General features: G+C 46.7%; 1 non-coding gene and 1 pseudogene across 2 annotated transcripts in view; both read left to right on the top strand.

Moving 5' to 3' along the window:
• The window catches only part of LOC146184259 (uncharacterized), a 164,928-nt pseudogene that overhangs the window by 55,787 nt on the left and 82,771 nt on the right, over positions 1-26,370 (top strand). Inside the window, exon 2 of the transcript XR_014708843.1 lies at positions 1,711-1,756. The product of XR_014708843.1 is annotated as an uncharacterized LOC146184259 (transcript). The remainder of the gene's footprint in view (positions 1-1,710; positions 1,757-26,370) is intronic.
• On the top strand, positions 17,346-17,419 carry TRNAS-GGA (transfer RNA serine (anticodon GGA)). The gene has a single exon. It is a non-coding gene; the product is annotated as a tRNA-Ser (tRNA).

Below are 26,370 nucleotides of genomic sequence, written 5' to 3' on the forward strand. Positions count from 1 at the left end.
CCCGATAGTCAAGTGTCCCCATCGTGAGCAGAATGCAAATTTTTTTCTGCGTGGCAACATGTTCTGCAATGAAATGAATTGCACTCCAAGAAGGGTATGAAGGCGGAAGGAAAAATCTTTCAGGACTGTGAACAAGGTCTTCGTCGCACTGCCTGCAAAGAAAAAAAAAAAGTTTATTCTATGACCAATGAACGTGGGCAGACCAAATTACTAACATTTTAGATAAATACTCTGATATCGTAGTAAAAAAAAAAAATGATGAGGTTTAAATTCTTCTGCGTGGTGTTTTTTCCACCCAAACTATAAACCAACATTTTACGTGAGGGCGAAAAATTGTGCCTGTGTACACAAATCTTAGTAGGCAATATGTTTGGTCTTCTCGACATGTTTTGCTCAGAATTTGTGGATTATATGCTATTATTCTGCATGTATACCTATAGGTATGTCACGTACGTATTTTTGTAATATTTGCTAATGCGTTACCTTATATCTGTAATTATTTGCAATCACTTGTAAGCACACCTAAAAATGTGATGTTCCCGTGTGTGGTAGGACTGAATTAGAGTCTTTTCCCTTGATTTCACGGTGACTCAGCCATCTCCAGTTAGTCTCGAGTTGAAGGACACTTCGCCAGGCATTCCGTCTGGCTTCTTTTCGCAAGATTTTTCTGAAACCACACGTTGAAATAAACTCTTCGGCTACCACTTTTCCGTGGGCAAAGGCGGACAGTGACCGTGAGAAATGTGTTACATAGGCCTGTTCTATTCTTTCGATATGAAGTTTCTAATACTGCTTCTCAAATTCTCATAGTTTTGTTTCCCCACGAAAAAAAAAAAATGTTGCAGGAAGTGTAACTACGTAACATCCATCGTCGCATGCAAACAGAGCTGCTTCTGCCAGCTGCGTCCACGATGAGGCATGGAATATTTACACCCATGGCACCACCTTGTGACGGAAATTTGTGAATGTCTGCTTCCCCTAGGAATTCACTAGATTTGCTGCAAATTTTTTCAGAGTGCCGTATCACTCCTCTTCGGGGGGACTTATGTTGAAAGGATGTCAGTCATTCATTGTTCTTGGAACAGTTACCAAATTTGTTATCTCTGAGCGTTATCAGAGTCACCGTTGTCGTGTTAAACATATATAGATAGCTTGCACTGACGTCACGGAAAGGGGTTTCTGGGATATGAGCCCGCCATGCTTATGAACCTTTCATTCTCCCGCAGTCGTTGCAAGCGTTGGCACCATTGTCATGTGCGCTATATTTGGCTGCTCAAACCGCTCAAACTGCAACGTGTAGTCTGTTATGCTTGGCACCGTGACTTAGCGGACCTTTCGCGCAATGTGGCGCCATGCTGCGGAGGAAGGTGGCGCATGATCAGTTATTCATGCAGAAAACAGGTACGTCGCGATGTGGTCAGTAAAACTATCTGTACATGTGCACTTTTGAAGCTTCTAAATGTTTTCTTTGTGTCCGTGAAAAGGTGCAATTAATTACGTCTGCTACGCAACAGCCACGGCGGCTTAGAATAATAAAAATTGGCACAAGAAGAAACAGGGTCTGGGCTGTGTTCTCCATTGTCTCAGGGATGACCCGCAGTGTTTTTCGCGCCTCTCTGCTCCCGGCAGGAGGTGGCCGCTAATATGCGTTCCTTTTTTTTTTTTTCTTTTTTTTTTTTTTTTTTTTTTTTTTTTTTTTTCTTGGCGCAGATCTCTGGATGCGCCCTCAGCGGGGCTGCCGCCTCTGACGTTACAGGTAAGCGCCGTGGCTCACATTGCATGAGAGGCACATCCAGCTGAGGGGTCACCGCGGTGTTCACGAATGGCGATATTGGCTAAGACCAACGGGAAGGCGACGTTTGCAGAATATTTTTCCTGCACGCGTTGGGCGGCGAAGCCTGGCCGAAACGTGCGCGATCAGTGAGGCGCGCTTGTCTCGCAGTTGTCAGGCGGTTTCCGTGTGTTTCACCTCTCACAAGATTGAGGTTAAACACCGCTCGCGCATTCTTCGGGAGTCTGAGCGAGACCGCCACATTGGCGCGTATATACAGAAAACACCAGTATACTCACAGTTTCGGGTGAGTTTTATTTAGATGGGAGTTCGCATTATCCGCGCGCTGCGAGTCGTTCTGCTCGACCGCTGATACGCTCACTGTGAAACGGCCCACCGAATCCTCGAGCGCGCGATGCTTCACGCACGGCCAGCGCTCGTGCAACCGCGGGCCCACAACTGCTGGGCGCAGAGGCGCTCAATTCGCCCACCGTTATACAAGCTCGCTCGCCGCTGTCGTGAGTCGTTGCGGGGAGAAGGAAACAAAGGGAGGAGAGACAAAAGGCGTGAAATGCAGCTCGTGAGAAACGCACGCTGTGCAGTACAAAGCGGAATGAGGTTTCCAGACCGTGTGGACACGCGTGCCACCAACTCGGACAGCCTCTCGGTGGGGCTTTTGTGGCATAGTCGCTTCGAAAGCGCTCGGAAACGGGTATTTTTGCCCCGCCCATCAGTTTGCGCTATCTTTCCGCTTCGGCTGCCGAAAGTTGCCTTTGCGATCCTTTGCCTTCCCAGACAGCGCAAATATTGGACCCGGTGTTTTTACACGGTGTTGCCAATGCCCGGGCCCACGAGGAGCACTGTGGTCGTGCAGAATATCGCTCTTAAAGAGGCAGCAAGCTTGCCGTTTGCCAACAGCTCGGACTGGGCGTTTAGTTCCTGGCTCGAATCGAACTAAACGAACGTTATGATTTGCTCGCTTCTCCCGAGCTGTTCGTGCCAAATCTTTGATAGTAGCTAGCTGACTAGTCCAGATTGCACCTCATAACATCTTCTTGGTTGGCTGGACGCGTAGTATTCCTTCTTCTCCCGATCACTTCGTCTTTGGATTCGTTTGTGTAGTGGCGATTATGTTTTATATCAGGTCCATTCTCTTGACGGTTATTTTGGTGAATTACATTTTCTCTTAGTGACCTTACAACTTTACTGTGGAGAGAGACAGAGAGAGAGAGAGAGAGAGAGAGTAACGGAATGCTTGCGTGGTATCCTTAGTCCTGAATCCTAATGGCTTCGGCTGCCTCTTGGACCCTGGTGAGCAGGCTGCGCTGCTCAGAGAGACCAATGTGGGCCAGCTCTGCCTCCCACTCCGTTTGGATGAGGGCTCAAGTTTTATATTTTTCTTAACGTTTTTTTCAATTCCATATTATGGGAATAACAATTTAAGAATATCAATGTTTAGATATTATTTTTACGAGTCATTCGTAAAATTATGGTATTGAAGGTATACTTTGGGAGAATTCAAAGGCAGTTCGTTGTATAACCCATACGTGAGTATGCCTATATGTTATATACCCCGGTGGGGTGGCGCGGTGTTTACTGCACTCGGCTATATACTATTCCCAAGGTTGCAGGATCGAGTCCCGGCCTCGGCGGCCGCTTTTTGATGGAGGCGAAAAGCAAGGCGCCCGTGTGCTGTGCGATGTCAGGGCATGTTAAAGAACACCTGGTGGTCGAAATTTCCGGAGTCCTGCACTACGGCGTCTCTCATTGTCCGAGTCGCTTTGCGACGTTAAACCCTATAAACCAAACCAACCTATACGTTATATAGAAACCCCACAAACTAGATATTGCGAAGGCTGAAGCTCTTCGGAAGAAAGCCGTTCGTTTTATTTTTTCACCGCGAGCTTTCCGAGGCTTTTCGCTTTCTTCCTCCTTTCCTTCACTGCACCTAGCCGCGCTGATCTGGACTCTGTGTTTGCGTTGTGTGCCGTTCATTCGCATTATTTACACTGTAATACCAGTATACGCCACCTGAACCTTGGTGGAAACATGTTACCGTGATCTTCGCCGGGCCCCATACTTTTCTAGCACTAATTTATTTATGCGTGCTTCTTTTTGTTTGAGTACCGTGCAAGTTTAGAATTATTCGTCATGAAACCCAACACAATACAAGTTTAGAATATGCTGCCTGGCTCATTTCGTTCACTTCAGCTTGACGAATTTACTGTGCAGTTAGCGACTGATCATCGAAGTGAGCTCATTTCGCTACCTGCCCATGTGCATTATTTCAACGGGAAATTGTTTATGAGTGGAACTATGTCGCATGTCTCTAGGTTGCACCGTAACGCTTAATGTATCCGCAGGTCCTTTTATTATTACTTATTACCAAAAACTCACCCCATTGCTCTCCTGCGGCGATTCTAATTGCTTGGTTCGCGCGCAGGACATATTTTTAAAGCAAAATGAACGCATGGGAGATTAAACCACTCCCACCAGTATGTTCATAACAGTGGGCCTTTGCCTTTTAATTAAAGCGGATGTCTAAGAAAGCTTGGCACCTCATTGAAGCATTCAGTTTCTTTGGCGCTTGTAACTCGTTTTTGAAGCGAAACCTTCGCCACGCCATGTAAAGCCAAGGTCACCGTGCCGGGTGCAGGCCACAACTGAGCATGCGCTCCGTCGTCTTGCCGAATCTTCCGAATCTTCTTACTTCCAATCTTCTTCCCTTCTGCTGTCTTCTTCTTACCGTCTTCCGAATCTTCTTTCTCTTCTCGTCTTCTTCTTGATAGCACCTTCCCAATTTTGCTCCATTTGACCGTCTTCTTCTGTAAATAAAGAGCTTTACCCCGTGCAATCATTAGTAATGAAGCTTTCGCTTAATCAAGCTAAGCCATCAGTGATTTCTTTTCTTTCTTTCTGCTTTGTATTTGTGCGCTCGCCTAGTATTAATAGTGTCACGCGGCGTTGAAGAGAGCATGAAGAAGTCGGATGAAGTGGAAGAAGAAGCTCTGCACCAGGTTCGCTGCGCCCTCTGTAACTAAACCTTGACAGTGTGGTGTCGGCGCTGGGTGGTTTCTTTCTCTCTGCACATTCCACTCTTGCTCTAACTCCAAATGGTGCTGCAGTGAGTGTTAATAAATTTCGGCATTCCGGAGTTGCGCGCTAAGTAAAATAATCGCTTTCTGTGCTGCGACAGGCTGCACCGAAGAAGACTTAGGGGGCTATCGCCGGCTGAGAATGGGGACAGACACGTCGGATGTGCGGATGAGTCTGCTGAGAATTTGCCCGGTTCTTTATTCTGTCGCTATAAATTTGCTAGCTTGTATTTGTATGGCAAGGACGGAAACGCCGTTATTAGCTCCAAATGGTCCACCTGACAATGCCAGACGCTCGACTACAGAAGCGGAGGATCCGCGGGTTCGAACCCCGACCACGGCCTTTGGATGGAGGCGAAACGCAAGAGCGTCAGTGTGCTGTTCGACGTCAGTGCACGCTATGCATAAGTTTGCCAATCGATCGATTATTATTCCGTTTACAGCCCTCCACTACGGCACCGTCCATGGAGAAATGTGACAGATATGGCGGCTTTCTTTTCCTACAAACCAATTTTCTTTAATTTTGTAGGCAGCAGTGCGTGTTTCTCAAATATTGTTGACCTTCTTGTTATTGTAAATAGAATTGTACATACTAAGCGTAGGGGAAGGTGCTATCAGCTAGAACGCTACAGCGAGATACTCGTGCGTCGTGAATTATTATCCTTCGGTGAAAGGCTATACGGTGAAAGTCTGCTGGACAACATCCTATTGATATCAGTCAACCAGTGATAAGTCTAAAAACGTGGTCAGGAATACTCTCTGGCAGTCTGTACGGAATTCGTATTTCAGCTTAGTATAGCATCAGAGTGCGTTTTTGCCGGAAACTCCGTCTCTACCGATGTGCAGTTCCCATTTTTCGACAATGAAGGAAACGTGCAGGTAATTCAAGCAAACCACAACAATCACAAAGCATAACAGCGATGGTGTCACTACAGAATTTCTCATTAGTTTACAGGGCCGTGGTGTGATTACGTCACGTCGCGATGGCTTTACAACCCCGTAGACTACAGGATCTAGACGTAATTACGCCACAAACCATGCATTATTACGTAGCCCCTTTGAGGAAAGAAAAAAAAAATAATCGAGCCTGAATTCGAACCACTGCCCTTTGGCGCGTGAAAGGGAAGTAAGGGGGGGGGGGGGGGGCGCTATCCTTTCTACCAGCGAGGAACATTCGGTCAGGTCGATAGGTTAGGGGCGCCTTATGTCTGCTCCTTGTGCTGCGCACATACAACAACGCTATCGCGTATTGCACACTTAAATCCAAGGTTATTGAGTCTCCCAGAATTTGTTTTTCTTTTTTTTTCCCCGACGACAGTAACTTTCTTGTGCCACAATTCGAGGGCCGCTCTAAACGACCAAGTTTCAATATATGCTTGTTGCCAGAAATAGCGGAATAGGTGTTATCTGGGATTGAGTCAGACTCTGACTATGTCGCATTTATTTCAATATGTAATTAACATCGAGGGCGGGCCATACCGCGCTCCGCATTTCGTTATGTCCTCGCCCAAGTTGAGGATTTGAGCAAGATTACGCACACCCGGCGGTAATGATGGCAAGTGTTTCGAATAGAAGTCTCCCCTAAAACGCTGCGATAAACTTTGCTGAATGGACCTTGCAGATCCAACCGCTACAGTAGTGTCGTCGCAACTTCAACCTCGGTGGCTGGCTGACTGGCTTTGGCCTTCGGCTGCCGGAGCCAGGGTCGCAGCCTCGGTTCTGAGCCGGGGTTGCTGCGGTGGAGGCTAGTACGGCCGTTCGCTATACGATGTGGGAGCACGCAAAGAAAAAAAAAAGCGAAGCTAGGTGCTCTAAATTATTCTGAAGCCCCTCACAGCGACGCCTCTCGCGAATTGTATAAATTGTGGGGTTGTGATCGGCTGTTTCATTGTTGTGAAATGTCCCGATATATTCGCGGCTGTCAAGGTAATGTGAACCAATTGTGTTACTAAAATAAATATTTCCTAATATAATTACAACGAATGACGCCATTGACGAAACTTTATGATGGGTGCTTCAGTGGTACGCAAGTACAAAAGGGCTGATAAATAAGTACTTGTGTAGGAAAGAGCTCTTCGCAGTAATGAGGGCACCACCCCTCTTCGCAACTATCACAGCAGAAAAGCTTTCGGATGAATTGAGTGGTAAAGGTTTGAGCTGTCACTGAGCCCCATTGCAATAAGTATCAATATGAACGCCAGGCTTGAAAGTGCAGAGCTTTAAATTTTTTTTTTTTTTCATTCATCAGTGCTAAGACCGAACTCAAGGTGGTCGGAATGAGGGCATCTCGACTAGGGAATAGTGTCTCCCCTAAAAAAAGTGGTCCTGGAGAACAGTTGGTTGTCGGCCTTCTCGCTCGTGGACACAGGGCAGTCACAGGGGCTTCCGCGGTCCTCTCGCATGCCACGGAAAACGGGGATGTCGAATCGCGACGCCCCGTCGTTTGCTTGCCACAAGGAAACGATGTCTTCAGTTCGCCTCTGCGCACAAAAGATGAAAAGAGAATCAAAAGCCAGTAGGGGGTGTTGTTCAGCGGCCCGCGTTCGCGGATGATCGGCCAAGGCGGAGCCCGGGAAGGGAGAAGAACGCTCCCCGTAGATTACGGGTCGGGGGGTTTTCCTTCAAAGCCGCCGTGTTATTTGACGCTGTGGCCGGCGCTTTTGTTGCGCTCTGGTGTGGGATGGGGCTGCTCGCGGAATCCCAAGAATGCTTCTTCGCGGTAGCCGGGGCATCCTGAAATGTGAGGTCCGCAGCACAGAGCGCGTGAGGGAGTGTGGACCTCACCAATGGGCAACAAAAGGACGCTCTCCTTGGGCATTTCACTCCGACAGAACGACGTCGCCTGTCCGCTTTCCGCAAGCGCTCTGAGCGTTGTGTGCGAGGACTGGTACGCTAACGACCGGCTATGCGTTCAAGGTGCTTTAAAAGCAAAAAAAAAATAAAAAAATAAAAATAAAAACACGCCAGACCGAGAGGCAAGGACGCCTTCGCCCTGCAATAGTAACGAACGAAAGACGCCTGTGTGCAATATGCATTTCAGTCAGGAAACACACAAATGCATACGCAAGTTGTTTTGACCGGGCATTGGTTGCTCGGGCTAGAATATGATGCGCCGCGTAATGGTAGAGTTTATATTTTGAGCCCTTGGCAATAACCTGAGCAGAATGTTAGGTCAAGCATGAAAAATATGTACGCGCGAGGCTGTTTTTCCAAAGACTCCTCGAGTTCCACTTAAGCGCCGGTGCGCCCCGTGTGCACATTTATTTTGCTCACTTCGCCATTTCAAAAGCCCAGAGATGATGGCCAGAGATCACAGAAGTGAGAACTGCGATTGGCATCTTCAAAAATACGCCTTCAATGACCCGACTCCTCTTGTGAATGCTCGTTCGCGTCCATTCACTTTCATACTCGCATCTGTTATTTGTGCCCCTATTAAGCGGTAACCGCATGAGGCGACATTCGATGCGTCGCGCGACGATGACGCCTGTCGTTGCCGCTGGAGCACGGAGCGAGGGGACTCGGCGACAGAGAGGCGCGTTTTCACCGTTGCTCTGTTCCGCCGCCTCGTCGTTCGGTCAAGGGCAGTACAGTTAGGCTAGTATTCCGTTTCTAACAGTACAAACACCATGAAGTACGATAAAAGACAGGTGAAATTTCTTGTAACGCATTGCGTTAAAAAAAAAAAAAGAGAAAAAGCTCACAGCGCAGCGGTGCGATACACTGCGTGCGATGCAGACAGTGACCTTCTCATGCTCCTTTTCAAAATTAACAATACCTAGCCACACTAGCTTTTTCTTTTTCCTCTGCTACCTTACCAAGCTTTTACTGAATTGTCTCGATGCGCTCATATATGCACGGATCAGACGAAGTGGGCGTCTGAAGGTTCTCGCTCAGACCGGACTAGGAAAACTGACTCGCCCCCCCCCCCTCCCCCCCTGAAAAAAAAAAAAAAAAGCAGAGCGGAAGTTGAGCACCTCAAAGCCTTCTGCGCGATTGGCTGCTTCGCGAGCTGATTCCGGGCGACACGCGAAATTTTCTAAAAACCCAGAACCTCAGCGACAGCGACGAGCGGCAATGCTTTGGCGGCCCTCAGCCCATCGCGCGGCGTGTCGCCGCAAATTGTCGCCTCGTGCGGTTACATACTCACTAGCATACAGTCTTAACATGGCACAACATATAGAGTGTCGAGCGACACAAACGCGCATGCGTGCGCAGCGTATCTCAGTCGGGATCCGGGCGTTCTGGGCTCCCATGGGCATGCGATAAACCAGACTTAGCTAATATCTAAACGGTCTGCACGCATTACGAATGCAAAGTTGCCCGAATCTAATGTACACTCGAGAAGAGGGTGGGACTTGGGCAGTATTTAACCCTCTTGATAAACGATCACTGAATGTGCTTTCGGAAAGTATTTGAGCGAGAGAGGAGTTTGATCATCCGCGTGCCGCATTCCATCTCCAGGCTTCGTCCGTAATGTGATGTCGTGTCCTCGAGGCCACTTTGAGCGACTTCGTGACTTGACTGTCGCCTTCTGGCGCTGCACGCGAGCTCGGATTTCCTGCCCGTCGGCCCAGTTTGCTCGGCGGGCCTTCCGTCGCCAACTAGAGACTGCTGCACTCTTTTCGGGCACCGAGGGGGTCAGCGCTTCGGTCATTCAGCCTTCCAGCCGCGCCCACCAGACGCACTCGACGAATACTTCCGGTAGTCCACCTATTCTCTTGTCGGCGCCTTTACCCGTCCACCAGTATGTGTTGTGACGGTGCTAGTTTGCTCTTGCTGTGTTTGTTGATTCTGACCTGAACGCATCTCTTTTTCTGTACACTCGCCTTCTCTGCATCTCTGCTATAAGAAGGAACAGGCGCGTCGAAAGCTGCTATACTGCGCCTGGTTCAACGGTGTGTGGCATTTTCGCCCAGACAGGCGCCGGCATTCTTCTACTTTCCCCTTCGTTCTTTGTCGCTTTCTCGCTGGCGGCGATATGTTTCACCAGGTGGTCGCAGAAAGGGGCTTAGGGAGGAATCTGCTGCGCATTCAGGCTGTAGCTAGGAAGGAAATATTGGTCTTCCTTTTTCCCCTGTGCCTTTTCAGTGTGAAATAATTTCTAGTTCTATTAGGCGAAGTTCCGTCGGCGACCGTTGTAGTCTCTCGAAGTAATCCTAAAAGACGGCTCGTCACGTAGTCGTCAGGCACATCACAGCGGCAACATGCGAGACATGGGGCCGAACCATGGGCACGCGTTGCATCAAGACCAAGCGCACTGCCACGGAGACCGCAGCGTCGCGTCTGGGCAGAGCCGCGCCAACGACCTTTCCGATTACCAAACGGGGTGCAGCGCGCATGCATCGGTGACATGTCGCCAAGATGGAAGGTGACGGGTCCACAGCGTCTGCACGCGGCCGTCCTCGCAAGTTCGCGGCTGAGGCGCGCATAGAGATCTCGGCGTTCGTTCAAGGCGAACATGCGCAGGTCTTGAGTTTCGTGCACAACAAACCAAGCGCATACCAACCATCTCGCAAATGGGCTGACCCACGATTTATTTTGCCAGCGACGGGCTTTTTTAGAAGGCAGAAAAGACCAAACAGTTAAGTATAGGTGTCGCGATATCTATTGCCGTCTTGGCAAGTGTATTTCTTTCTTGCCAAAATCGCGGATCAGAGATGCTACTCTACGGCACCGCCCACTTGAAACCGCAGGTCACGGGATACTTTTTAGTGTAGAGGTCAAAGCATTGTGGCTGTGACTCCAGCGGCCACCCCAGCCACAGTCTGGATCCCAAGATGTGCTTTCTGGGAGGGGCGACTGCTGCTGGGTGAAAACAAATGCAGCTGGGAGATGCAGCAGCCAACCAGTTCTCCGAGGCGCTGTAGCTGCGCCGGCCAAGTGTGCGAGTGGCAGCTGCCACCGGCTGTCGCGTGTGCCTATCGCAGTGATATGCGATTGCTGCGTCGTTTGCGCCAAACCGCGGCAAAGGGCAAGTCCTACTACATGCTGGTACATTGTTACAACATACGAGAAACCTGCGCCAAGGTCCAAAACTCATTTCCCTAAGAACGAAGTTGTGACGTTATTTCTTTGGAGTCTGTCTCGAGAATAATATGTCATTGTTACGTCTGAACAGACATTTTGTGCCCGACAGTAGTCAGGCCAAATACGAAACATTACTTTTCCGATATTCCTGCGCGTCTCCATGATAGATAATGCCTTGCCAGGTCTCCATTTCGGCGGTATTGATAACTGTATGGCTGCACCCCGAATGGCTTTCATCTCGGCGGGACCTTGAGGCCGCGTGCCACCGCCGTTCACTTCGAAGTGGGCCCGGATCACGGAGTCTTGCTCCGTAACGACGTCACTGGTGTGAATAGAATGGCGAGGAATAGAAAGGCGTCATTTTTAAAGTCAGTTCCCTGCGGAATGCACTTTGTTGCCGTATAAATGTCGGGGCGGAGAACCGATTTCTATCTAGAAGGAAAACAAATTACTGTAAGCATTCGTCCTATATAACACTTTCCGGAAGCTTCATCGGCCGAGCGCATCCCGGGAACGCTGGCTGTCCGCCGAAACTGCGTTGGTGCCGGACCGAGCTTTCCCGTCGGAGAAACGCGCGGCGTAATGGCGGTGAACGGCCGACCCCGTTTCCGTTCTTTTGCGCCACAATGCCCGTGGTCGTGACTCGTGAGTGGCGACTGTCCTATCGAGGCAGGAATCGAGCCCTGCGCGGCTTCGTTTTCGTCGCTGTGGGCGGCCTTCCTTCGAAATGGAGCATGCGAATGGCAGAACAGAGCACGCTGGAGCCACCGCAGCCAGCGTCCTTTCCGCCGCAGTATATGCATAGCACCGACTCTATGCCCTCTGCAAACCCTGCGGGGCGGCGACGGTGCGCTCTGCGGAAAGTAGCGCTTCCCTTCTCATCTCCCTCTCTCTCTCCCCTTGCGTCCTTGTGACCGAAAACTAAAGCCGTAGCCAAGAAATGGCATCGATTGTTGTATACCTTGAAGTGGTGTCGAGTAAGCCAGTAATTGAGATGCTCTGTGTTGTCTTCCTATTTTTGAGAGAGAGACACTTGAAAAAAAAAAAAAAAAAAAAAAAAAGATCGGTCGCGTTATTACCCTTCGCTATTATTCCTGTTTTTTTTTCTTTCCTTTTTTTTTTCGAAACTGAATCGAATGCGAGCAGTACAGTTTTGCTAGCGAAGCTCATGCGAATAGTGCAGCTGTGCTAGCTGTGCTACCGAATCGAATAGCGAACATACCTAACCGAATACACATCGAAATACTCGCGCGAATATTCGCTACTTTCGCAAATATTCGCTGCCGGCGACGTCCGAGTAAAAGCAGCGAAGTCGGTCATGGAGCTGTAACTCGCGGGCTTGAGCTACCTCTGAGAAACACACATTCCCGCTATTATAAGGGGAGGGAACGCCGTCATGTGGTGCGCACAGGCGAACCCTCCTGCCTGGGCAGAACAGGTATATATACCGCGGTCACCGCGTGGCATCGGAGTCGGCCAAGAAAACTGTGGCGTTTATCCGCAGCGATCATTCGGATGCTATTCGAAACAGGTTAGAAATGTTGGCAACTTATTCGACAGCTTCGGATAAATTTGCGCCTGCAGTATTTATAGTTCGTTGAGCGGACCGAATAGGAGCATATTCGATTCGCTTGTGGAACGTTTTGGGATATTCGCACACTAAAAAAAAAAAAAAATAAATAAATAAAAAAAAAACCGCCGCACTATACTATTAAGTATTCACACTGGCCCTCGTCTTGTCGTAACACATCTTTTAACACAAGTGCAGTGGTGCTGTATGCAGCACGCGTCGTCATTAGACAAACAATCTAAATGCTAAAAGCCACGCTGATTTCGGAGGGCTACAGAGGGCGCAGCAGTGAGCCCGTATTAGGGTACCAAAGCCTATATAGTATATAGTAACTCTACTCGTATCGAAGCACCAATTTACCCGTGGTTGCTACGGCAAAGGCGCTGACCGTGTACAGCCAAGTATGCCACAGGTGCTAAATGAAACACTCAGGTGCAAAATATTGTAAAAAATAAATAAAATGGCATTGTTTGTAAATTGTTTAACGTCCCAAAGCGACTCAGGCTATGAGAGACGCATAAATAAAATGAACAAAAAATTCGCTGCTGATCGTACGATGTGATGGGAAAATTAGAAGTAAGCTATACTATACATTGCACTGGCCATCTCATTTACTTCTTCGAACTATAGAGTCCGTCGTCTCTTTTTCGTTCCAGGTTGCTGCGGTGGGTTCTTGAGGGTGAAAGCCCCTGGAGGGTGGGTAGGGTGGACATGAGCGCGTGGCAGTGTAGTTGGGTGATGCATTTTTTATTGGAGGTGCACCCAGACACAGACGGACAACGGGTGCTCTTCGGCACCCGTTCCTTGCTTGAGCGCCGTCACCGAAGGGCACTTGTAGGATGTAGGATGGGCTGGCCCAGGCCTGGGCCACTTTAGCACACTTGGCACGGACCAACCTAGGGTACAAGGTTCCGTTCGACCTCCCCCCGCAACCTGTTCTGGTCATCCAGAACACAGGCGCCTCGGACAATCTTGTGAATGACAGCGTTGGGATCCTGCAACGCTGTCTCTTCCTGCACCTAAGACGAAGGTTAGCCGGGATGCGTTGTCCTGGATGGCCACCCTATTGCAAGTGGCAAAGGCCAGCCCAGGGCACAAGATTATGCTCGGTTTCGGGCCCCCTTTCATGGTCATACAGAACAGTGGCATCTCTGACAGCGCATTGCCCCCCCCCCCCTCCACACACACACGCACACACACATACTTTCGAGAAAAATATTCGGTCCGGGTGAGAAATGCAAAAGAAAAAAAAAACAGAAGTGGAATCGAACCAACGCTTCTTTCGCTTCAAGCAGCAGCACTAATTAATTGCACCACAGAAGTTTTTCACTTTATTACCTTTATTTTGCGAATACTACAATCTGGATCATTTTTTAAAAGTGATCCGGTTTACAAACAATATATCTAATTAAAAGCGTTGAAATTGGTCATTTTTTGTTCTTCAATGCATTGACAAACTCCGGTACACGCGATTGAGTTTTCAAAACATCAATTATCTGTTGGACAGAGGCCCCAAATTCCATCGGATAGGTCTGGTATGAAGATGAGCATGACGAACTGCCATTCTTCCGCCACACGCTATGCAAACCCAATAAGCATTATCATATATCATACGGAACACTCGGTGGTTCTGTGGCGCAATGTTGGGGAATCACTGGACCACAGAACCACCGATAAGAGTTTGGTTTACTGGCTCTTTCATTCCTGTTCGTAAATTTCTCCTATGTGACGCTAGCTGTCGCCGCTCGGCTGGAATTTCTCTGATTGGCCGCTGGGTGACGCTGCTCGATCTAGAGCACTGTGGGACTGCTGACAGAACGGTTGCACGCTCCCCACTTATGCGCAGCTCATGCCGCTAACGACGAAGGGGCCTGGTTTTCTGCGACGTGCGCGCTCAAATTTGTCGCTACCCAGTACCGTAATCGTCGGTTGTCTTTTTATTTCTTTTTTCATCGAAATAGGGATACGTTGATAACGCGGTAAAATTAAAAAGGCGCAGGGCTGCGGCAGAAGAACTGTAAATTTCAGCAGTATTTTCAGCAGTGGAGTAACGCTCCCATGTTATAATCGCTAACAGAAGAAGACACGTTTCTCAGCTGCACCATACCTAGTAGGAAATTGTGGTATGTACCACAAAGTGCAAGTTTCTTTTGACCTGCGTGGAACTGCTGGTGCTCTTTGAAGTCGACATTCCGAGAATACCGCCGTGCCAGGGGCGGCACGAACAATAGGAGTTGAGATCGGATAGACATCGGCCTGCAGTTCTCAGTTGCACCTTTCCTGCCTGGCTCAAGTGGTGGCACAAAGCCGTTAGGATTTCCAGCCGTTCACGAGGTTCTTCACCATCCATGAAACCGTTCAGCATGAAATTTCCTCCGGGTCGTGTGGAGCTCGTGTGTAAGGGGGCGTTTCCTGACGGCAGTTAAAAAGCATAGCTTGATGTGCATATCTCCTTCATGGAAGAAAAGCGGGAGCAGATGCTGGTAGCAGTAACGTGTGAGCACTTCTATACGGCTGTAAACTGCCTTTTGTAATGCTTAAAAATGATCCGTTGAATGCACCTTCCACTGCTTTCCTAAGCCGCACGAACGGAATCGAAAGCCAAATGTTTATAAGAGCTCGCAGGTTTCCCGGTTAACGCCTACGAGGTTCAGAAACATTCTGACGCCACGGTAGTTAAAAAGATCCTTCGTCTCGTGTTTAAGCGTTCTGTGAGCTTGTAGCATTAAGCTAAAAATTGCGCATGGGTCGCGCGAAGTTAATTTCGGAGCCTGGCTCATTAGGAGGACACTCTCGGTAAGAATAACCTAGACACGGCTACAGACAAAAGCCTTTCATTGGCGGCCACATCGTGAGAGCGCAAATGGGCTGCCACAGAAGCGCCTGGCGTTAATTGCGCCTTATCGATCCCCGCTGCCGGGAAACTCTACCGAGTGCGCGCTGTTTACCAGTCATCTCGGAGCAGGGAAAGGCTGCCCCCAAAAGGGGCGCCTAATAATAAACCTAATAATGCTCTGCAGCGCCCTCTCGCTGAGCGGACTCTAATCGTGCGAAGTATAGCGATTCCCGACGGCAACCCCGCAGTCGTGGGCCGTGCTGACGCTCGAAGAATGGGGGACCCGCGAAGGGAGTGTCGGGGGGGGGGGGGGGGGGGGGAGGGGGGGGGGGCAGCATAAGAGCACATTGCAGGCAGCGGCGAGACGTGCCGCACTTTTCTCGAATGCCCACTCATCGTGCGGCACCCGCGCCTTTCTTCCCTCACCGTTTCCTGTCTCGGTCAGCGCCTTGGAGCACGCAACTTCAGCATGTCAAAAAGCTCAGCACCTCACTCGCCAAGAGCGTGTCACGTATTGGCATCTTGTGCGAATATACATCACCTCGTGCAAATCTGTCTCCAGTTGGGGCCATTTACCCCGAAACAAATAAAGCCCTCTCAGTATCTCGTAAAATAGGCCAAACAGAAGGATTCCGTGCACCACAAAGATGCTACATCTTCTGACCACTTACTGTCGAGATTTGCATATGACTTCCCCAGCATGACGTCCGCCATTCGCAGCCGTTGCTGACCCATGGAAGAAGAAACGCGAGCGATTGTTGAAGCCAAGCATCAGGTCAATGCCGTCGCAATGCTAATGGACTGATAGAACACTGGCATATGAATTTAAAATTCTGAGATGCATGCATTACGTGCTTGCGTGCGCAAATAGAGCAGCACCTTGAAGTATATGCGTTCATTTGGAATAGATCCGATCCTCGTCACCACGGTATATAAGAAAACACAGTGACTCGTGGCCTCGCTCCAGGAGCGACCGCTAGAGGCATTTACTATCTCCGGAAGATAACATGCGGAAAAGGAGTAAACCACAAGTCGCCAGCAGAGGGACAAAAATGCTCAGGAGAGAAAGGCTGGCACGAGACAGTTACCGGGCTGTGCCTTCCTAATTATTCTCTCCCAACACGTCCAACTGCGAATCTCATTACCCGAGGTTAGCTACCGAGGTTGGCCGCGTACTGACGCTATATCCGAATATCGGACGCTGAACGCAGCCCAGAAATAACCTGCAGTAAGCCGATTGGATATTTGCGAGTTTTGGTCGTCCATCCTCGCTGCTAAAGGAAAGGTAGCTGACCACCATTTGAATGAAGCCTGTGTACCGGCGGCAACATGTGCAGAAAAAAAGCCATTAAGGACATAAACCAAACGAATGAAACCAACAAAAAAGGCAATTCACACTTAATTAAAACCAGAACGCACCGCCAGACTCGATGCATCGTAGTAATCGCCGCAAACGTTTGCACATCCGCTTTCATAGCCCAGTTCCCCGCCGATCCCTGTGGAGTAGTGCGTATCTATATTTGAAACCGCCGCTCGATATGCAGACATGCACACTTAAGAAATAGTTGGTATAGAATATGTGTGAAAAAATAAAATGCTGTCTCTAACTGTACACCTAGAATCAATTCTGAAAAGGAACACGGGATTGCGTGGCCTTCGCGCTTTGCAAAGCGCTGCCACCAACACAAAACCAGAATGATGTTGATCGAATAGATCAATTATAGATCAATTTCTCGCCTTACCATCTGCTCTGCTGACCGCCCTGGTTAGCTCAGTTGGTAGAGCGACTGCCCCGGAAAGGCGGTGGTTCCGGGTTCGATACCCGGACGAGGACGAATTTTTCTTTAACTACGAAGTTTCTGAGAAAGCTGCATAGCTTTCCTTTGTAGCCGTATGGCTGCGCTTGGGTGGATGCCGATGAGTAATTACTCCCTTATTACAAATCTACTCCACCTTGGGGGATTCCCCTAAATATTTGACCAACACCATTCCCACTTCGAGTTATAGATCAATTCGCTCTCGCCCTACCATCTGCTCTGCTGACTGTCCTGGTTAGCTCAGTCGGTAGAGCGACTGCCCCGGAAAGGCGGTGGTGCCGGGTTCGATTCCCGGATCAGGACGAATTTTTCTTTAACTACGAAGTTTCTGAGAAAGCTGCATAGCTTTCCTTTGTAGCCGTATGGCTGCGCTTGGGTGGATGCCGATGAGTAATTACTCCCTTATTACAAATCTACTCCACCTTGGGGGATTCCCCTAAATATTTAACCAACACCATTCCCACTTCGAGTTATAGATCAATTCGCTCTCGCCCTGCCATCTGATCTGCTGGCCGTCCTGGTTAGCTCAGTCGGTAGAGCGACTGCCCCGGAAAGGCGGTGGTGCCGGGTTCGATTCCCGGATCAGGGAATTTTTCTTTAACTACGAAGTTTCTGAGAAAGCTGCATAGCTTTCCTTTGTAGCCGTATGGCTGCGCTTGGGTGGATGCCGATGAGTAATTGCTCCCTTACTACAAGACCAAAATGGGTGGCACCGAGGGTATGTTCGGAAAGAGCAGCCGACCAAGCTTACTTTGGATTCTTTTTTACCACTGATTCTTATCGCCTGTCGGTGACAGCGCATTTGAAAGCGTGGAGGCCACGCGCTCCTGTGTTCCCTACATATTGCTTCTAGCTGTACATCCATGTCTTGCTCGAATTCTTCGCCTCAATCTATCGAAAAGGTGAAACAGTTGATGAGCTGCGCATAAATTTCGCATTAGGAAGTAGCGTAATCGTCGGCAATTTTCTTTTCTTTTTTTTTCAGTAGAGATTTTTCTTTCAAAAGCCATGAAAGTGTGCCGGTAATGCTGTTCGGTTGGATTGTGAGGCAAGGCGGACATTATTTGGGCGGTAGAATAAAGACAATTGGCTAATTAAAATAAAATAACCAATACCCTTTTCAGCTCCTTAAATTTAGGACGCGGCATTAATTATTAGTGACATCGAATGCCTTCAAAACTCAAGGTGTGTCCAGCCTGCGAAATTTAGGGATCGGCACTGTTTTTCGAAATATAGAAAGTTTGTTAACGCTCGGAGTTGTCTTTGCCGCGCGAGCATTGCTAAAATGGCATTCCTGCGCCTGCGCTATTGTCCCGGTAATCACGTGACGATATTCTACGCGATAAAAGACGTAAATATGCCATGTGTAGCGTAGGAAGTTAACTTGAAGAGCCTCTAAAACCATTTTTCTTTTCTTTTTTTCAAACGTTCGATACCGCGAACCGCTATGTCCTTCCTGAAATTTAAAAAAAAAAAAAAAAAAAAAAAATAAGAGCTCGCCTTTTATTTTGACGGCTTTCATCTTCGCAATTTAATCATGCATATTAAAGGGAAAGATAAGAATGTAGCTTAGATAATCTTTCTGTTGTACTCTGATACCTATATAATTTGCACCATGTGTCGCACACTCAATCTTCGCAGACTGAACTGGAGTATTTTGTGCTATTTTAGTGAGTCAAATCTGGATTTAATAATTTGAAACACCCGTTATTGTGCGCCGCCGAGAAAGATCCGTGCAGGTCGCAAAGCGGATGGTGGTGAACAGCGATTCGCCTCGACAGCAGGTCGGACTTTCTGAGCCTAATTCATACCTTCAAATTCAGATGTGACGCTGGAGGGACTCACCGCTAAGAGGACTTAGTTGCGCTATTAATTTATTGACCATATCTAAAACCTTTAGTTATGTAACATGTAAGTGCATGTGTTTATTGATAAAGTCCGCAGTGTAGTAGCATTGATTTGTGCACAAAATGGGACGTGTTTTCCCTTTATAGTTACAAAGGTTGGTACAGATTTCTTATCTCTCAATCAGCATTCACCAGTCAGACAATCAAACAGCAAGCATTTTTGCAAACTGTAAAGCGTGGCATGGGTCCTGATTTTCCAGTAATTAATGCAGTCGTCCGGAAACAGTTTGATGTTTGTAAATATCGGTGTTAATGCCACTATTAAAGATGAGAAGCAAGGACCCGTAGACAGTGTTGAGGAGCCCCGTGCTTTTGCTGGAGAGGGGAAAGATGGGAAACGTTTTGCAACGCGGACTGTTCGCAAAACGCTGACGCAGCCCGCTGAACGCAGGTGCGCCAGCTGGCGTGTCGACGCGATTGCTGGTGACTCGTGCTGATGTCCAAAGCACTCAACGTACGCATCAGTACAACACGTGTCCCGGTGTGGTGCCACAATGGGATCATTTGTGTATGTGCAGCTCACAATAACGCTTAGAACACAGAGCGTAGGATATGCTGGCAACTTCAGACCTGCGCGCCGAACTCTTCCGTGCCTTGGAAAAAAGTGATCGCTTTTTTTTTTTTTTTTTTGTGGGCTTCGACAGTCCTTTTTTTCTGCCCAATCTATTATATCTAATATTTTATATAAGACATGAAACGGAAGCTGAACAAACGTGCTCTTAAGGCATATAAATTTGAAGAACGAAATATATGCGTTGCAGGGCATAATTTTAAATGGCCAAAAACAAGATTTTACCGAAAAAATTGAACAAATCATGTAAGAGCACACTTGCACCTTAGAACAAATTACGTTAAAATTTATGTCGAATATACTAAATGTTCGGCCTCTTATTGGTAAGAAAAAAATAAAGTAAGTTGTAAGTTGAGTAATATATTGGTGTAAAACAATAACCGCACACGCAAAGTGATGCCAGCGACGAAAACGAAACTAAGCGGTGCGTGGACGCCTGTGTTTCACCCATGATTTCCACTAACCGAATTCTGACGGCTCACACTCGGGGCTCCCCGGAGTCTCGATAAAATCAACCGCAGTCTAAACGAAGTCACGCGATTTGCAGTGTTTTCCAGCCGGACGTTCTTTTGTTTTCTACGTGGACGCGCCTTCAGAACGCGTTCGAAAAATGGCGCCTCGAAAGGAAAAAAATAAGAAAAAAAAAACCGAAGCTAAAATTCACTTGTCTTAATAGATGCCAGATACCGCAGCGTGTGCGTGAGCAACGCGGAAGGCTCCGAAATCGACGCAAGTCATTGTCAGAGGACTGATACATGTGCAGAGGAAAACACATTCAAAACTAGATTTCAGTCGCCTGATTACATGCCAAGTGACGCAGCGTGTCCGTAAGCAATGCGGAAAGCTCCAAAATCGTCGCGTGAAGTTCGCGTGAGCGGGCTAACGATGCTCAGTGGGCGCGGTAGGGAGAGCGAAGTCGTTTGTGTTTTTCCCATTGCAAGCGAGGGGGAAGCGCCCTCACGCGTTTCCGGGATGACATTAGAATTATATGGGTTTAGGTTGCTACGAGTGCGGGTGTTGCGCGCCGGAAAGAGAATTTGCGCTCATTGTGCTGTTCTTCTGTCTCGGTAAGCAGGAAAAAAAAAAAAAAACGTTTTTCTAGGCTGTCGTCTAGTGGAGAAACAAGAAGCCCGGCGCAAGACTACTTATTTATTTCGGGTGCATTAAATGGCGATTTGGAAATAAGTGATATGGCTGATATAACATTATGCATTGTTTCACTCGACTACCGCCCCTTTCCACCGCTAGGTCAGATGCGGCTGGAGGGCGCCCCAAAAGGTCGTGGGGCGGCTGATCGCTCAGGAACTCGCGTAGATAGCGGAGGTTTCTTGCATGGGCATGTTAATGCTGGCTCTGCTTTCGAGGCGGTATTCCCCCGCTTATAGCGAGCGATTCTCTGCACCGACCGACATGGTCAAACAGCGATTCTATAGGCTTCGTCCATTTCATGCTGGGCGTCCATCGCTGCCAAGCCTATGTATACGAATCAAAACTGGCATCGCATACGTCCGTTGTTGTTTCAAAGAATGGATAACTGTCCTATGTAAAACCATTTAAACCATCGTTTTAAACGTACAGAACTACATTTCTCATGGCGTTGGCGAACTCTCTCTCATTGAGCGTACTCCGTAGCCTTGTCCTGCATGCACCTGGCAGCACTTGTAGCATAACGATCGCTACAACTTGTGGTTGGTTGCTCGGTGCCTTCCTCTGAAATCGAGAACGTGCTTGTCGCTCATCCTCCGCCAGCTGATTTCAAAGGCATATATATATATATATATATATATATATATATATATATATATATATATATATATATATATATATATATATATATATATATATATATACTTGATTCCTTCCGGGCGACGTGATTCCTTCCAGGTTTCTTTAATTTAAAAGCTCCTTGAAGCAGCCACCTGCTCTATATAGCATCGTATCGTCCTTTTGAAGTTCACGACTGACTCCAGTGTCAGTCAAAGGTCTTTGACGTAAACAACTTAGCTCACCGATTCATTTTTGTTTTCAGTAGTTTGTCGCCGAACCTTTCCCATGGTCGTTTTTCATTCATTTGTGCTGGCTACACATGCAGTCTCTAGCGTCAGCGATTTAAGCGCAGTTTTCTGCAGGCTTAGGGCAGGGACGTGATGGTACATATTAAACTCGGGAAAAGCAAGGCACTGCACATGACGCAAGGCAAAACAGACGAAATACACACACACAACGCTAACAATTGACGCTGCCTCGTTGAGCGGGTTGCCCGACATTGCTTGCTGACCACTCCTGAAGTTGTGATTTCAGGCCACCAGCAAGGATGCGCGGCTATTTTACTCAGACCCAGCTACCTGCAGTACCTGAGGCACGTTCGCAGGGTATAGGTCGAGGGAATACCTAATGGTTGCATGAGAACGCTGAAAAAAAAAAGAAGAAAAAGAACGAGAAACAACACTCGCACAACAAGAACAGATGTCACAGAAGAACTTGCAATTTAGCAAGCCATCACGCGTGACTGACAATCAGATCCCGAAATGCCGTCATGCGGTAACCTTTTGTGGTAATTGATTCGGTTATAGGGGATGTAAGAAGGATATTTTAAATGTACTTGTTTTACAGTTTATTAAGGCGAAAGGCTTTAATGGCTCATGCTGTCGTGGACAAAATGTGTCCCGCTATTGCGGCGGGTCTGACTGGCCGAGGCGGGATGACGTCATAGAGGTCTCGCCCAATCACAAAGCACCACCACAGTATGCGTGAATGCGTGCCTTATATGACCATATTTCAATCAATGCTCAAATAATAGTTAATGCCTAATTAATTAGGAAATCACTAAATATTGACTAGTTAATAATTCATTAATATCCAATAATAACTATTTAATTAATTACCTTCTTAAGTACTACCTAATCAATCAAGTAATTAATAATTATTGCCAGTTGTGTAGCAGAGTGCGGCACTCAGGCTTTCGCCTTTCACTACTTTAGTCGCTAAAGTCCCTCGTAATTTTTTGCCCTATTTCTGCGTAACGTCTCTTCGGTATAGAATGGGGAGCAATAAATAATTTTAAGGTGCAGTTGCATTACGATGGAGTATGTTGGATTGCGGCTTATTACGGTGAATGAAGGGTCATTCTGATGAATTGCCGTTGATTAGGAATTGAGTTTGATTGTTTGCTGTAGATTAATTTGAGAGTGCGTTGCGGTGGATTCAAAGAATGTCTTCGCTATACAGCACGTAAATAGTCTACTAGCAGTTACTAATTTTCTTTTCACAATGCTGACCAAAATCTTTCCATGGTTTATGAATGACAATTTCAAAACCAAAATAAACATCTGCAGAAAGGAAGTTTATCCTGGTCTTTCCAGAAGACACATATTCTGCAACGCTAGTGTTTCTACAGCAGAAGGTATAAGAAACCAACAAGGAGGGCCAAAACAATGCATTTGTAAGACACTGCATGAAATGAAGTTCCTTATCTCTATTACATTTTCCACAACGTAAAGATGGGCCACAGATGGTTGCTTTTTTCCCCATCTAATCAAGTGTTTACAATTTGTACCCTCCTGCACAAGAAGTGAGAGATGCATGAAAAAAAAAAAAGTCAGGAACTGTACATCGAATGCACAATAATGTTATGTACAGCCTTGCTCTTACTTGTGGTTGCATATACATTCGACAAATGAGAAAGTGAATTCGACAGCAGTCCGCATGAACATGAAAGAATAAAAAAAAAACAATGAAAGGTGGCATCTTTTATACAGAGGCTACAATTCTGGCACATGGAAAAAAAAAAGCTCCAGAAGGAACTAATAGAGATTAATTCAGAACTGCTTCAGCTTTACTCCTGAGCACAGGCCTTACGACAGCCACATTTGACCTTACTGATGTCGCTCCCCGTTCCAACACTTCAGTGACTGAGGGCATGCAAAATAAATAACTAAATAAATATGCTTTTCCGTTGACATTCTTAGTGTTTGTTTTGCTTGACGCAGCTTTAGCATCAGTCACCTTTCGATCTACCTTGCTGGGACACTTCTGACAAGCCAATTTTCTTGATGACCATTTAGAATTCTTCTTTTTTTTTTATTTTATTTTGCATTTCGTAATGACAATTCTGCTACGATGGGCATTCCATATTTTACTGTCACCTGCTCGTTTTTAGGTAGTTCATGAATTTTTAAATGATGCTGCAGCTGCCTAATTTGGGTTATCTGATCTCCATTACATTGCATCCGGGCTTCTTGCACCCAGCAACAGGCTGCCAATTTGAATTAAGCAGGAGTTGATCTTCTACCATATTTGTGACGTATGTGTTGCAGTAATGTAGCTGCTTCCTGAGAAAAATATAATTGATAGTTGTGCTTTGCATGTGCCACATGTGCTTGGTTGTCCTTGTGTTCTTTGCAGTAGTATCGACCTTCTTGTCCACAAGAGAGTGGGTCTCATGAAATACATGTCATAAATAAAAAAAGAATGCATGGTGTGCAGTTATGTATCTACTGACACAGAAAATAAAAAGGGTAGCAAGAAAATGGTACCTGAATATGTATGTCGTTCAAAGTCCCAGGAATATGTCTACCGTCTCAAAAATCTGGCAGTGGAGCTGTAATCAAGCCTGCTTCTGGTATAAAAGATAATGAACATTAATTCGTTCACCCTTATATATCTGCACGTGGCAGTAAATGATTTTTTTTTCCTATGTTTTGCATGCATCAAAAACATTTCTCCTTGGCATACTATCCATGTATAAACTGATAAACCTCAGTTTGAACTCTATGCGCTTTGTTTTCTGGCATTGCATGACCTTGTTTTGCTCACACTTTATAGGTCTTAAAAACCATCTAGGGGGTCAAGTTGCAAATGTATTAGGCCTTACTGCCATACATCGGAAGTCCATGAATAGCATGCTTACAGCCAATATTATCATTGGAGGGTACGTTAACAAGAGGAATAACAAGATTTTGGAGAAAAACATGTGCCATGTATTAATTTTCCGAATAATAAAGCCAGCTAGCTATTTCTGTTTAGAAAAGCACAATTTATGGTGAACCACTGGGTAAATTTCCAAAGGAAGAAAGTTCAGACGCATTTTGTGTGTTTGCAAACTGATTCATAATTGCTGATAAGCGGCTTCCTTTTACTGACCTGCTTACAGAAAACCACAGTGGAACCTTCGTAATTCTTTTCCCGTACAAAAATTGGAGAGCAGAAAAGAATAAAATGCAAAGTTCCCTTTACCTGCGATTAGTTTTGCTCTGCATAATTGGAAGCCAACTTGTCTGGTATACCATTGATCACAGGCTATCTGTCGGCACCCACAGCTGCTACAAAATAGGTTACAAAGAATGCTTTTCTCAAATAGAAAGCAACACTGAGCCTCATGAAACACTGTCAAAAATAGCTTCAAAATATTGTGAATGCCACAAGCCTCTTCACTACTGAAATTTGAATATAAAAGCAACCATTGTGTTTTGCTATAATTATGGCAAGTCTGATTTGTATTACGATGACAGAGAGAAGAAAAACAGCATTTCCTTAATAATTGAAAAAGCGAACAACACATAAGAGTTATATTATTTGTTCACTCTTTCATGCATCTACCTGTGAGCTGAATGACAGGCCCCATATCGCAGCTTTAAACAGTTTAAGGGCACAAGGTGACATGCATGTACAATAGATTCAATGTGTTTTGTTGAAATAACACCACACAATGCAACCTCACCCATGCACATATTTGACACTTGATTCGTGAAATGTTTATATGGTCAGGAAAAGTAGACATACTGCTCTAATCACCACATAATGTGGAAATTCTGACAACTATTTGGCCTGCAGCAAGAGGCAGATATATAGGGGAAAAGCCATTTGAACAACTTCAAGCAATAATATGTACTGCCTAGCATGTTGGTTCACGATACAGAAGAATACAGCACAGTAGTAGCAGGGACAAGAAAGACAGATTCAAACACAGGCGCTCACAAATACCCCTGTCACATGGGCAGTTTCAATGCCCATTGAGTCGATGGACATCGAACTCAATGGCGATCAGCCACTTCCACACAGCAGTTCTCAATGACGCTTAAACTTGATCGGTATTGACTCAAGAGGTTCATGAATTACCACTGAAATGCCAAGGAACATTGAGAGCAGCTCCGCATTCACCCTAAGGTGAAAAACAAAAGACAAAATTTAAAACAAACAAAGTATCTTCTGGATTCCATTATTGATACTAAATTAAACAGTTCGTCAACTAGTTTTTCAGGAGTCAAAATGATCGCTCCAGGGAATGTGCGGTGTTCAGATGCAAACAAACTGACTATTTTCTTGTATGTCAGTGTGACATGCCGCAGCGTTTCGCTCATGTTCACCTTTTACTGTACTTTGCAGCAACTGAGACGAAGAAAGCCCCACATGTGCTTTTAACGATAGCGACTACGAATGCAGCGAAGACAACCGCCGAGCTATGGCAACATCCTGGCACAAAACGAATGCGGCAAATGCAAATCGTTCGTCGCCATTGCTTGCCTGCCGTGCGTGTGGGTTATGCCTTGCTGTGAGGTGTTTGAATACCGTTCTCTGAACGAACTTTCATTTAAAAAAAAAAGCAGTTAGTGTGATACCCGCCTCGTTTTATCCTGTTTCACTGCATATTTTTGCTACACGTTACCCATGGCTCGATCTGTCGAATCACATGCTCACTACTCAATGACCATTGAAAGTTGCCGTGTGGCAGTGGTGCATCTCGATGACCACCGAAAATTTCAATCACCATTCACTCA

The sequence above is a fragment of the Amblyomma maculatum genome, chromosome 7 (assembly GCF_055883805.1).
Source record: "Amblyomma maculatum isolate TAMU_Amacu chromosome 7, ASM5588380v1, whole genome shotgun sequence".
Classification (NCBI taxonomy): Eukaryota; Metazoa; Arthropoda; class Arachnida; order Ixodida; family Ixodidae; genus Amblyomma; species Amblyomma maculatum.